The following is a 14568-nucleotide window of genomic DNA, read 5'->3' on the forward strand; positions in this document are numbered from 1 at the left end:
TTGGTACCGCACAGCCTGTGCCATCCCCGGAGATCCGCTCTCCCGCACATCCTCTGCTCCTCCCTGGCTTCTCCAGGAGTTTTCCTCACGGCTGAACCTTAAATTCCTCCTCTGCCAGGCTGAGAGCCCGGTTAAAGTAACGATTTGAGAGTTTATTTTTCCTGGGAGGGAACTTGTATCGATCCAGCAGGAAAAAACAAACCAAAGTCCCCGGCGGCAGAGGTGGCTCCCACCAAGCGCCTCGGGGAATTCGAAATCCGCGGAGATTTTGGGGAAATCGCAGCAGCTCGAGAGAGATTCAGCCCTGGAGGGCTCAGCAATCTGAACCCCAGCTGCCTTTCCTCTCCTCGCTGCTTGGGCCGCTGCCAGGGCGGCTGCTGGGGCTGGCAAATGCCAGATAAGCAGCGGAGCTTTGGGGCTGGGCAGAGCCCGAGCGCGATTATGGCATCACCCGAGCGGCAGGAGCGCTCCGAGGGATCTGCTCTGCCCCGCGATTGTTGGGATTCCTGCCTGGAATGGGTCCCTTGGCTTTGGAATATCTGGAATATGAGGATCCTCTCTCAGCCATTCCTGAGAGAAGCTCAATTGCCACAGAGGGACGGGAGGTGACAGCTCGGGGGAGTCACTGTCCTTTGTTTTGGGATTGTTTTGGCCAGGTGAAGGTGCAGGGCCCCCAAAAGCAGAGGTGTCCCTGGGGAAGAGGTTCCGGAACACGAGCAGCCACAAAGGGCTTCAGGTGAGGGGGGTGAGAGGATGGGGAGAGGGGGGGATGCTCTGAGGAGGGTCCCAGGCCTTGGAAAAGGTGTAAGGATGGAGAACCAGGAGCAAAACTGATCCCAGCTCTCCCATGGCCCCCCAGGGGTGTCCTGGGGGTTCTTCCATCCCTCCCAGCTGAGGAGGGAATAACCTTGGGATGTGCTGGTCAGCAGTGGGCAGCCCTTGGCTCTTGGGGCTGCTTGGCCCGTTGGTGCCAGGCACATCTGCCCCGTGCCACGGAGCATTCCTGGAGCCCTGGGTGATGAAATGGCCCCCGGAGGGGGAAGGGTGGGAGCAGAGGGAGAGGTTTATTCCCATCTCAGCTGCTGGTGTCAGTTCCATCAGAAGGGAGCTGCTGGACGCTGTCAGCACTGACATCATCCCTGCCCGGCTCTGTTTCCACTGCAGGCTCCTGCCTGGGCGCTGGGATGGAAAGCAAGGAGGAGCTGCTCCTGAGTGGGGCTGCAGAGAGCCCTGCACACCCCTGGGGTGTGCTGCTGCTCAGGAGCCGAGCCAGGACAGAAATTACCTGCCAGGGGCAGGGCCAGACAGGATTTCAGCAGAAATTCCTCCCCGTGAGGGTGGGCAGGCCCTGGCACAGGGTGCCCAGAGAAGCTGGGGCTGATCTTGGAGTGTCCGAGGCCAGGTTGGAGCAGCCCGGGACAGTGAAGGTGTCCCTGCTGTGAAAAACGCCAATCACTTGTTTTTAAAAATTTAAAAGTTTAATAGTAATAAAATGGTTATAAAAATAGTAATACAATTAGACTAATAATAATTTGGATAATTTGAATTAGGACAATATGAGGCAATAAAGACAAAGAGTTGCAGACATCCAGGTACCTCTTTCTGGGCAGCACATGCCTGAAAAAGGACCCACGTTTACAAAGGATTAACCCTTAAAACCAACAGCCTGTTGCATATTCATACACTTCATACATAATGCATAAATTCCATTCAAATACAGGATTCTGTCTGGTCATCGTCAGCTTCTTCCTCCGAATCCTAACAGCGCCTTTGAGGCAGGAAGAAGTTCATTTCTTCTGATAATGGGGCAATAAATTCTCTTTCTCTGAAAGATTCAGGTGTCCTGTGGCTGCTATCTCACTGCGAATCCTTCCCTTTAAAAAAGTATCTTACATAGCATCGTTTCTATTTTAACATCTTGTTATAACCTAAAACTATATTTAACACACTATTTAACAGAATTAATACAGCATCACTTTCTAACACATATAATATTCATTTTAACATTTGCGAAGAGCCAATCATAAAATACATGCATTTTTCACACCTGCCATGGCACTATGTGAGCTTTAAGGTCCATTCCAACCCGAGGATTCCGTGGTTCTCAATCTCCTCGGAGCACCAGGTGGCACTGTCCAACTTCCCAGCGAGCCGAGCTGAGCCGGGCTAACCCGGCTGGGAGGCGCAGACGCCGCTGGCTCCGGCTCCGGGCCAGGGGACAGCGGGGACAGCACGGACAGCACGGTGGGACCGGCTCTGCACGGATCAAAGGGGTTTTCCAGGGTTTTTTTTTTGGGTGGGTGGATTCACCTCCTGCACACTCAGCAATTCCCAGAACGGTAAAACCCCACCCAGCAAAGCCCTGTTGTTGGCCAGGTTTGTCCCAGAGTTTCCCTCTGGGGGACCCGAGGGGGACAGGGCACCTTTCCCGTGGTGTCCCCACGCCGGGGTGTCCCCCCGTGCTGGCTCTGGGCTCTGCAGGAGCACAGAACTAAGGAAATGGCTTTTTCCTCCCTCCCGGGCTGTCCCTGCCTGCGGGAGGAGCGTGCTGCTGGCTGAGGGCAGCCAGGGTCAGGAATTCCCCACGGAATGGAGGCTTTCCATGGCCAGCGGGCCGATCCTGCACAAAGCCCCCCTCAGGCTGAAATTCAGAGTCGTTCACCAGTCTGGCAGTGACCCATGAGGTGCTTTGGAGGGGAGGATCCGCTGTGCAACCCCTCGGAGAACATTCCCAGATCCCAGAGCATTCCCAGCCCTCAGAACATTCCCGGCCCTCAGAGCATTCCCAGCATTCCCAGCCCTCAGACATTCCCAGCCCAGAGAACATTCCCTTCCCTCAGAGCATTCCCAGATCCCAGAACATTCCCAGCCCTCAGAGCAATCCCAGCCCTGAGAACATTCCCAGGCCCCAGAGCATTCCCAGCCAGCATTCCCAGATTCCAGAACATTCCCAGCCCTCAGACATTCCCAGATCCCAGAACATTCCCAGCCCTCAGAGCAATCCCAGCCCTCAGACATTCCCAGGCCCCAGAGCATTCCCAGCCAGCATTCCCAGGTCCCAGAACATTCCCAGGCCCCAGAGCATTCCCAGCTAGCATTCCCAACCCTCAGACATTCCCAGCCAGCATTCCCAGATTCCAGAACATTCCCAGCCCTCAGGCATTCCCAGGCCCCAGAGCATTCCCAGCCAGCATTCCCAGCCCTCAGACATTCCCAGGCCCCAGAGCATTCCCAGCCAGCATTCCCAGGTCCCAGAACATTCCCTTCCCTCAGAGCATTCCCGGCCTCAGAACATTCGCAGCCCCCAGAGCATTCCCAGCCCTGACAGCATTCCCAGCTCTGTCACGGGCCGCAGGAGCTGCTGGCAGCCCGGCTCGGGCTAATCTGGGAATTGTATGCCAGGAAGGGCACACCCAGCCGGGACAAAGGCTGCGCTGCTCGCTCCAGCGCTCCCGGGCTTCCCCTGAGCGCCCCGGGGCTGCTCTGGAGCCGGCCCGGCCTCGATGCTCCCTCCCCGCACCTGCCCGGAGCTTGGGCACCTGCTCCAGGTGTGGGGGCACAGTTTGGAGACGCCCTGAGCTGCTGGAGGCTTTCCCAGCCCCGCCTCGTGTTCCTGCCCATCCCTGGGGAACGTCACAGAACGGGGATGTAGAACCCAAACTGCCCTGGTCAGGCTGAAACTGGGGCTGTGAGAGATGCTCACCATGAAACCGGGGCTGTGAGAGAGATATTAACCCTGGCCAGGCTGAAATTGGGGCTGTGAGAGATGCTCACCCTGAAACTGGGGCTGTGAGAGAGACATTAACCCTGGCCAGGCTGAAATTGGGACTGTGAGAGATGCTCACCCTGTTCAGTATGAAATCAGGGCTGTGAGAGAGATACTCACCCTGAAACTGGGGCTGTGAGAGATGCTCACCCTGAAATCAGGGCTGTGAGAGATGCTCACCCTGAAATCAGGGCTGTGAGAGAGATGCATACCCTGAAATCAGGGCTGTGAGAGAGATGCATACTCTGAAATCAGGGCTGTGAGAGAGATGCATACCCTGAAATCAGGGCTGTGAGAGAGATGCATACCCTGAAATCAGGGCTGTGAGAGAGATGCTCACCCTGAAATCAGGGCTGTGAGAGAGATGCATACCCTGAAATCAGGGCTGTGAGAGAGATGCATACCCTGAAATCAGGGCTGTGAGAGAGATGCTCACCCTGAAATCAGGGCTGTGAGAGAGATGCTCACCCTGAAATCAGGGCTGTGAGAGATGCACGCCCTGCTCATCCCCAGGGTGTTTAATCCAGACCATGACAGTGGCAAATTCACTCAGCCATCGTTGTTTTCCTGCTGGTGTGGTTTAGCAGAGCTGTCCTGGCAACAGCCCCTTCCCATGATGCCTTCCCAGGTACCAAAACTCTCCGTCCTTGACACATCCTTAGAAGCCTTGAGCTCCAAATAGACTCCAGGCTGTGCAAAACCGCCCGAGATTTCCCGAAGCTGTAGAAAATGTGGGGTTTGTTATTATTAGAGCTCAGCCTCTGCCAGGGCAAGTGTCAAACACCACCGAGGTGTCGGGAGGAAGGGTTTGACCCGGCTGAGTCACTGCAGGGCAGCTCCTGGTGGGGTTCTGTGTCACCAGGATGTTTTCTGAAAAATCCCTTTGCCAGGATTTTTCTCCTGAGAAGTTGAGGAAAAGAAAAACAATGATTATCTGCTGCTGTGGAATGCAACAGGTGCATCTTTGATTGGTCTCATGTGGTTGTTTTTAATTAATGGCCAATCACAGTCCAGCTGCCTTGGACTGTCTGGTCAGTCACAAGATTTTATTATCATTCCATTCCTTGCCAGCCTTCTGATGAAATCCTTTCTTTTATTCTTTGGTGTAGTTTTAATATACAATTTACTTTTAATATAATGTATATCATAAAATAATAAATCAGCCTTCTAAAACATGGAGTCAAGATTCTCATCTCTTTCCTCATCCTGGGACCCCTGTAAGCACCACCACAGTTCTGGGCCCCTCGGAGGGAAGCAGCTGAGAGGAGCCTGGCAGGGACAGCCAGGCCCTTCCTCAGTGCCACCGAACTCCTTGTTCCCATGGAAAGCAAAGACACCTCAGCCAGGCTGTGCTGGGGAGCTCAGATTTTATAATTCAGATATTATAATTCAGATATTATTTTATATTATAAAATAATTTCTAGAAAAAAATTATATTAATAATATGAATTAATACAAGCCCTATGAGGAACATTTGAAGGAGCTGGGGTTCTTCAGCATGGAGAAGAGGAGGATTAGAGGTGCCCTTATTGATCTCTACAATTCCTGAAGGGAGGTTGCAGACACGTAGGGTTGGTCTCCAACAGAACCAGAGGACACAGCCTCAAGCTACGTCAGGGAAGGTACAGGCCGGATATTAGAAAGAAATTTTTCACCCAAAGAATACTAAAGTACTGGAATGTTCTTCCCAGGGAGGTGGTGGAATCACCATCTCTGGATGTGTTTAATAAAAGACTGGACATGGCACTTGGTGCTGTTAGGGCACAGGTTGGACTCGATGATCTGAGAGGTCTCCTCCAACCTCGCCATTCTGTGATTCTGTGAATATATTATGAAAGAATATATTTGGCCCTCTGAGGGGCCCTCTGAGTGCCACACATATATATCTATATATTGGCTCTCTGAGGTCACTTGTCACCCCGGCGCAGCTGCAGCGACACTGCCACATCCTGCTGGCGGTATTTTAAGGTATTTTGAGGTGGTTGTTTACAAACAGCGCCGTGCTGCGAGGGCAGGGGGAGCTGCTCACGGCCCGTGTGCGATGAAAAGCCTCTGCCAGCCTCGCTGGCTTCCCCTGCCCCATGGAAAACCGGGATCCAGCGCTGGAGAGCTCTCCCAGCTCCATCCCCTTTCCACCACCCTGCTCCTCGCTGCAGCCTTGCCCTGAGCCACTCAGGCTTGTCCTGCTCCTGCTGCACCTCCTGCTCCCTCCTCCATGCAGGGTGCTGCACCAACAGGGAGGGAAAGAAAGGCCTGGAATGATGTCCAGGCTGAGATTCACGGGGCTGGTGAAGCTGCTGTAAAGTTGCATTACAAATGTGAGCCACTCGGATATTCCAGTGATCCGAGCCAGCAGAGGAGAATATTTTAAATGAAATATTCATGGGGATCCTCAGCCTGTGAAAGTGATAGAGCTCTGCAGCCTTCTGTGGACTCACACTAATTTATTTTTTATTATGACCCATTTGTAGGATGATGGGGCCGGGAGGCTCCAGGCGGTCGCCTCCAGCTTCAGATCCCAATTTTTATTTTTTTTTTTTCAGGTGCTCTAAAAGCACAGAACAGCTCCACGATCTGTGCCCCAAATTCCAAACCGCTAAGGATGTAGCCTGGTATTTCTGACACACCAAACCTGGGCTCTGACACAGGCAGCAGTTCCTCCCTGCCCCGCCAGCTCAGACAGGCCACAGGGTCCCCTCTGTGCCACTGGCACTGCCCTGAGGCCACAGGGTCCCCTCTGTGCCACTGGCATTGCCCTGGGGCCACAGGGTCCCCTCTGTGCTGCTGGCACTGCCCTGAGGCCACAGGGTCCCCTCTGTGCCACTGGCACTGCCCTGGCTGAGGAAAGGACCAGCATCAAACCAACAAAGGGCACTCACAGCCCCGGAGCAGATGGGAGAAATATTTGCCAAACAAAGGCTCTATTTTCAAGGAAATCCTCTGACTTTCTGCCTCGAAGACAGAAATGATTCAAGCTCTGGCGCAGGCGGCCGTGGGTAGGAAATTCTCCTGTCATGGGCTCTGCCGCGGCTGCAGTGAGAGCTGGGGCTGCTTTTCCAGGCAGATATCATTCCCGCTGCACATTTGGGAATGACCTGAACCCCTCTGCAGCCTCCAGATGCACCAATTTCATCTCTGGAAGTGTTCCAGGGGAGGTTGGACAGGGCTTGGAGCAAGCTGGGCTGGTGGAAGGTGTCCCAGACCATGGCAGAGGATGAAATTGGGGGATCTTTGTGGTCTGTCCTGAATATTTTCAGGGATGGGCCATCCCCAGCTGCTTCATCCACACATCCAGCACAGCAAACAGCTTTGGGCTCTGCCGGTGGCGTGTGAAATACGCTGCAATAACACCTATAATTCTTGAACACTCCACTTGTGCTCCGTTTTTTCCTCCCCAGCTGTAAATCCTGCCCAGCTCGGCTCTTCCCCCTCCACCCGTGCCTGTCCCGGTTTATGGCACGGCCACAAGAGTGATTTACATGCGGAGTCCCTGCAGAGCGGCTGCCGCCCCGCGCTGTCCCTGGTCCCTTGTCCCGGCTGCAGTGACTCAGCCCCGCAGTGACTAAACCCTTCCCTGCGCTCCGAACGGGGATCGCGCCTTTGTTCAGCGCCTGCGGCTCTGCTGGGAGCTGCCACCGCCCTGGCACAGCCTGACTCATCCCAGGAGGTGATGGAGGTGATGTCCGGCTGCTGCAGCGCTGCTTCCCTTGGAGCAGGGCTGCAATGGGGCTGATCTCGGCGTTTCCAGCCGCTCAAAGTGACCCTGACATAAGTTTAAAATTCTCTTTTCTCAGCCCAGCGCTTGAAGAAGGAGTTAGAGCTCTTTATTTCTCTGTCTTAAGGTTGTTTATTGTATCTTATCTATAAAAGATTTTTCTTGTCTTCCTGAGACAGTCAGAGGTACTCTGCTTGCCCCCTGTGTTATATTTTTATACTAAAAACTACGTGTACAATATTTACAATCACTTTCCAACACCCATCACCTATGTTAGACAGTGAGCTTCTACTCTAAACCAATCTAAAAGTGCCAACATCACAGCAGAAGATGGAGGCTAAGATGAAGAAGGAGAAAAGCTGGCCTTTTTTTCCCCTCATCTGGGTTTGGGAGTCAGGATTCCCTGGGTTTAGGAGTGAGGATTTCCCTCACCTGGGCTTCGGAGTCAGGATTTCCCTCACCTGAGTTTGGGAATCAAGATTTCCCTCCCCTGAGAGAGACAGCCACCCTCCCCGAGGGTGGAAACTGATGAGGCTTTGTTACCCCCCATGCCCAGTCCCCAGTTCGAGGTGATGGAATATGTGCCCAGAAGGAATAATAGGGAAGGAATTCCTGCCTGTGAGGGTGGGCAGGCCCTGGAAGTGCCCAAGGCCAGGTTGGAGCACCCTGGGATGGTGGAAGGTATCCCTGCCACGGCAGGGGTGGGATGAGATGGAATTTAAGATCCTCCCAGCCCAGCCCATCCATGATCCTGTCCCAGCAGGGTGTGCAGGGTGCCCAGGGCACTCCTGCCATGCTGGGATGGGCACAGGGTCCCTTCCAGCTGTGCTCAGAGCATCCCCAGTGCCATCCAAGCAGGAACAGCTCCAAGCTGGCACCCCCATTCCTGACACTGTCACCTGGAGGAGCCCAGGCAGGCTGTGTGCACCAAGGGGAGCAGCATCTCCTGTCCCCCCAGCCCTTGGGGACATTCCCAGTGTGACAGGGGTGGTGGCCTGGCTAACAGGGAGGCACAGCCCACGGGCCACTGCCTTCCCAGCCCGTCACTCAGCAGGAAGCAAGGCAAGGCTGTGGTTTGCTCAGCCAGGGCTGTAATTAGGCTGATTGGCACTAACTTGCCTCAAAACTCTGGGGAGGAGGGGAGAAACTACAGCTCAGCCATTTTATGTGGGATTTTACTGGGAGAAATGGAGGCAGCACAGGGCTGGCTCCGTCCCTTCTCTCTGTGCCATTCCCCTGAGCCCTTTCAGAGCAGACCACCCCCAAGAGGAACCTCACTGCTGCTCCCCCTGCTTCAAACCTGCCTGGCACAGCATCCCCAAAGCCCAGCTCGGGCTGGGATGGAGCTGAGCGTGCCCTGGGGCTGGCAGGGCACCGTGGGCTGCGTGCCCAGAGCACATTTCCTGCCAGGCTCTGATAAGATGTGCCTTCATTCACGGCTGTGCGCTGACCACAGGCCACATGAGAGGCTCAGCACGGCCCACTTGGGAGCAAAGGAAGCACAGCGTGGCCTGGCAGCCCCTCTGCAAGGAGCTGCTGGGAGGAGAGGCTGTGCCTGGCCATGCTGGAACCCTTTGGGGTTCTGCAAGGGCTGGGCATGATGTGGGATCTGATCCCAGTGCTGCTTGGGAAATCTGCCTGTTTGTCACAGAATCCCAGACTGGTTCGGGGTGGGAAGGAGCTCAAAGCTCACCCCATTTCCATCTCCTGCCATTGACACCTTCCACTCTTCCAGGCTGCTCCAAGCCCTGGTGGGACCAGCTCTGGTTCTGGGTGCTGCCCTGATGTGCAGGAGAAGGCCTTGGTGAACAAAGGAGCCTTTTCCTGCGATGTAAGTCCTGTGGGGTTGAGCCAGTGAGGCTGGCAGCGCTGCTCCCACACGGGCACAGCTGTAATGGGTGAAAAAGCAGCAGATTTGGGGCACATTTGAGGAGGATTTTGAAGGTGGCTGTGCACAGGAGGGCTGGGCACTGCAAAACCTCCTGGGCAGCTGATGGAAGGGATGGGAAATGATGAACAGGGCTCTTCCCTCTGCCATCCTGACGGTACAGCTGGCAGCCCCAGCCCCTGCTCCACCCCCCAATTAACCCGTGTTTGCTCATTAGGGGAGTTACAAGCCTGTGCAAACACTTCCATTTGCTCTCGATAAAGCCAAGGGAGGAGAAATCCCTGCCCGTGAGGTGCGGCCGGACCCCACAGGCTCCTCCCAGGGGTCTGGGGCTCCCGAGGGCCACCTGGCAAGGCCGGAGCATCCCTCCTTGCCCAGGTGTCACCCCCTGGCTGTCCCCAACCCCGCTGCTCCCACGGCATTTGTCCCAAACTTGGCCCGGTGTCGCTAACAGCAACTGCTAATTGTTCCCGAGCTCTGTACTATATTTAATTCCCCACTATTATTTTTTCCCCTTTTAATCATAAAAAGCCTAAATTTCCCTCGGGGAAGGTTATTGGCTCGAGTGTGGAAATATACCTGTGCCTTGCATGGCGCTGGGCCACGGGGGCTTTGGCTGTATTTTTAAATCCAAGTACAAAGTGTCTTCGCCATTTAACCCTTCCCAGGAGGGAGAGTGGGAGGAAAGGAGTGTATGGGGGGGGTTCTTCCCTTTTTCTCAGCTCGTGATTGAAGCAGGATGGGTTTGGATGCATGGATTGCAAGGAGAAGAGTGGTGTTTGAGGAATTTACCCCATATTCCTGGCATTGAGGAATCTGGCTGTATTTTTAAATCCAAGTACAAAAACCAGCACCATTTAACCCTTCCCAGGAGGGAGAGTGGGAGGAAAGGAGTGTATGGGGGGGCGGTTTCTTCCCGTTTTTCTCAGTCCTGCTTGGAGCAGGATGGGTTTGGATGCATGGACTGCAAGGAGAAGAGTGGGGTTTGAGGGATTTACCCCATATTCCTCTGGCAATTCCTCTGCTTTTCCCTCTCCCAGACCCACCAGGAATGAGAGTGGGAGGAAAGGAGTGTGTGGGGGGATTTCTTCCCTTTTTCTCAACTCCTGATTGGAGCAGGATGGGTGTGGATGCATGGATGGCAGGAAGAGTGGGGTTTGAGGGATTTACCCCATATCCCTCTGGCAAGGTGGGCAAGGAGAAGAGTGGGGTTCGAGGAATTTACCCCATATTCCTCCGGCAAGGTGGGCAAGGAGAAGAGTGAGGTTTGAAGAATTTACCCCATATTCCTCTGGCAATCCCTCCGCTTTCCCCTCTCCCAGACCCACCAGGCTGCCCCGAGCATCTCCTCCTCCCCAGCCCCGTCCTGCCCCCGCTGTGGGTGTGTTTTGGGGCTGGGGTGCCCCGAGGTAACCCGGAGCCTCACACCTTTGAGGATGTGGGCCAAAGTCATCCAGTCTGAGAGCTATTTCGGGGGAGAGCGGCTGCTCCCGCGGGAGCCCCGGCACAGCCGCCGCCGGAGCCGGGCTGGGACGGGCAGGAGGGAAGGAGGGAGCCGCTCCCGCCTCCTCCCTTCGTGAAATCACCTGAGGGGGCTCAGCCCTTCCCCCGCAGACCTTGGGGCGCCTTTCAAGCGGCTGCTGCAGGGGGAGGTTTGGGGTTTGCCGCTCGGAGCAGATTTGGGGTGTCGCTCTCGTGGCTGTGGATGTTCTGAGCCAAAGGAGCGATTTTGTTCAGTGCTCTGCGCTCTGAAACGCTCGCCCAGAAGGAGAAATGGGATTGAAACAAGCCTTTTTTTCTGGCCTGGGGTCAGTCCTGGTTTCATCCATCCCAGCGCTGCTTTTCTCTGGGGTGGGAGGATGGGGCAGCAGCTGAAAGGCTCCACACAGGCTTTGTGCTGCCTCTGGGTGCTCCTGACCCCTCTGCTGCCCCCAGAGCCACCAGACGAGGGGACAAATTCCCCTCCTGGCCCAGGAACCCCCGTCCTCTGCCTGACCCTCAGCAGAGCCCTCTCACTGCCTGCTCTGCCCGGCACAAGGGACCGAGTGTCTCCCTCCCTCCTCCTCCTCCTCAAACAAAGGCAGCCACAGTTATTTTCCTCCTTCTTCTTCTTCCAAGTTGTTCCACCCTTGAGTTGCCGCCCTTGATTTGGGATCCCTGAGGGGACCAGAAGGCAGAGGGGCCCTGGCAGGGTGCTGGGAAGCTGTTTGGGCACCAGCACCCATCTGCCCTCCCCAGCTGCTCCATCCCCTCCCAGGGCATCTGGACAAAGCTGAGCTCCAGGTGGGATCCTATGGAGCTTTGGGGGTGAGGATCCAACCCCAAGTGATCTGTTCTGGGAATCCAACCCCATCCCAGTGCAGGGAACGCTCCCTGCCAGCACGGGAAGGGTGGGCAGGTGAGGGGAGCTCTGCCAAGGGAGCACCCCGTGGGCAGGGCGGGGGCCTGGGGCAGGGAGGGGACCCTGCAGCTCCTTCAGAGGAGTAATTTCAGCATGAGAAAGGAATGTGGCTCCCGGGCCTGCCAGGGATGGGATGGGATGGAGGCAGTGCTCAGGAGCAGGGATGATTTCTGCTGGCCTGACTCACTGGCAGCCTCCTCGCAGCCGCTTCCTCTCCGGGAGGCAGAAACTCCCAGTTTTTATTTATCACACGGCTTAAAGTAGGGGTGAAGGAAGGAAATGTTCTTATTTTTAACTGCTCTGTCTCCCCGGGGCCTGGGCCAGCGCTGGCAGGGCGAGGTGGCCACAGGAGCATCCCCGTGGCCAGGGCTCCCCCTCACCTGAGCACTGCAGCTCCCCACGGGCTCTGAGCCCATGCTCGGAGTGTCCCTGCGGGCTGGGACCATCGAGGGACCCTGTGCAGAGCGGGGACACCCAGGGTGGGCAGGGGGATGGCTCAGTGCGGGCACAGCCATGCTGAGGGCACCTGAGATCCACTGAGCCCCAGGGAAAATTCATTTCTTTTTCCTTGAAGCCACCTGCCCGTGCTGCTGCTCGTGTGGGGACAAAGCTCGGGGGCCTCCTGGGGGTCCCTGTTTGTGCCCTCCACAAGGACAAAGCTATCACCATCCCAAGGGCTTTGGGGGTCCCTGTTTGTGCCTCTCACAAGGGCAGAGCTGTCACCAGTCTGGGGTGCTGGGGGTCCCTGTTTGTGCCCCCACAAGGACAGAGCTGTCACCAATTCCTGGGTGCTGGGGGTCTCTGTTTGTGCCAATTTGGGGTGCTGGGGGTCCCTATTTGTGCCCCCCACCAGGACAGAGCTGTCACAACTTCCTGGGTGCTGGGGGTCTCTGTTTGTCCCAATTTGGGGTGCTGGGTGTCTCTCTTTGTGCCCACCACAAGGACAGAGCTGTCACCAATCCCACGGTGTGGGGATCCCTCTTTGTGTCCCCCACAAGGACGGGGCTGTCCCAGAGCTGGAGGATGAGGAGGGTTTCATCCATCCCAGCTCCATCCAGGGATGATTTGATGATGTTGTGTCACCACTCCCAGGGTTCAAAGTGGGCACGGTGGCACCCCTGGAATATTTTGGGTTCCTCAGCTGGCTGGGCACCGGCAGCACCCGGTGATGCCATGGGTGGGATGGAGGCTCTGTCCTGCTATTCCCAGTCCTCCTGGGTGGCAGAAACCAGGCCAGGTGTCTGTTTGAGTAATTCCACGGGATTTTTGCACTTTCAGAAGGTTTTCCTTGCCCAGCCATGCCTGGTGAGGCTGGTGGCACTGGTGTGGCACAGCCACAGTGCCCCTCAGCTGAGGCACTGCTCATGTCTGTGCTCAGATCCAGGTGTGAAGTTTGGGACTTTGGGGCTTCCCTTGAGCTCCTGTTGTGAAACCTTCATTTGCTTCTAAAAGCAGTGAGTTTTTGTTGGTTTTTTTTTTTTTTCTTCTTTTCTCATGATCTTCTCTTTCCCCCCTCTGTTGCCCTGAGATAAATGCTTCTAAATTTGTCCTGTGCTGAAAACGCAGCTAATCCTGATGGACCTGAATTCGCATCTCCCCCCCAGAGGAATTGCACTAATTTTTTTCCCTTTGTTCTGCCAGGGGACCTGTCCGTTTCCTAGTGGAAAGAATTAAAAAAAAATTCACTATTTAGGGCAAGGTTTATATTCCCGAAACCTGTGTTTGTTTGTGAGAAAAGAGGACAGGAGGGAAATAAATGAGAAAAGCATCATGCTGCTTTTTTTTTTTTTCTTTTTCCCTCTCCCGATATTGTTTTTACAGCAGGCAAATTTTAATTAAAGTGAAGAACTGGGTCGCTTGTGCTGTCCAGAAGATGCTCTGAGGACGTGCTCCTTCCCCACCTGTGTTAATTTGGGAGAGCTGGCCCAGCCTGGAGGTGTTGGGAAGGCTCCTTGAAGGATTCAGGGCCAGGGTGGGCTCTGGAGGAGGGTGTGGGGGTCTCTCCTCCCTGCTCGCATCCCCTGGTGGTGATGCAGGATTTGGATGTGGCTTTTTGGGTGCTGGGCGAGCCCTGTGCTGCTCCCGGGGCCGGGATGTCACCGCGGAGGGGACAGGAGGGGACAGCGCCGGTGGGAGGCAGAGCAGGTGCGAGCTGGCCCTGCTGGGAGCGGCAGGAGCCACCTGGGCTGCGGGAAAACAGCAAGGAGGGGCAGGAAAATGGCAGAAAAATCCAGCGAGAGCCGCCTGGAGCTCACCTGGGGCTCTCCCTGCTGCGGGACCGGGATGGGGACGGGGACGGGGAGAGGAACAGGGATAGAGAAAGGAACAGGGATGGGGACAGGGACAGGGATGGGGACAGGATAGAGAAAGGAGCAGGGATGGGGAAAGGGACAGGGACAGGACAAGGATGGGGAAAGGGACAGGGACTAGGACGGGGAAAGGGACAGGGACAAGGAGGGGGACAGGGACGGGGAAAGGAACAGGGACAGGGATGTGGACAGGTACAGGTACAGGGACCGGGACAGGGAAAGGAACAGGTACAGGGAAAGGAACAGGGACGGGGAAAGTGAAAGCAACAGGGGCAGGGACAGGGACAGGAACAGGGACAGACAGGGACGGGGAAAGGCAAGGAACAGGGACGAGGACAGGGATGGGGACCTGCGGCTGCAGCAGTGTCACCTGAGGAGGGGCTGCACCCCGGGGGCGGCACAGGAGGGGTCGGGGCCAGGGAAGGAGCGGCGGCGGTGCCCGCTCGCTGTCGGTGCCTGGGGGGCTCCCCGCGACCCCCGGGGCCGTCC

General features: G+C 55.9%; 1 protein-coding gene across 1 annotated transcript in view; it reads right to left on the bottom strand.

Moving 5' to 3' along the window:
• Positions 1 to 14568, bottom strand: part of LOC134430461 (ubiquinol-cytochrome c reductase complex assembly factor 2) — a 79598-nt gene that overhangs the window by 18604 nt on the left and 46426 nt on the right. The gene's annotated exons all lie outside the window — the stretch shown is intronic.

The sequence above is a fragment of the Melospiza melodia genome, chromosome 28, assembly GCF_035770615.1.
Source record: "Melospiza melodia melodia isolate bMelMel2 chromosome 28, bMelMel2.pri, whole genome shotgun sequence".
NCBI lineage: Eukaryota > Metazoa > Chordata > Aves > Passeriformes > Passerellidae > Melospiza > Melospiza melodia.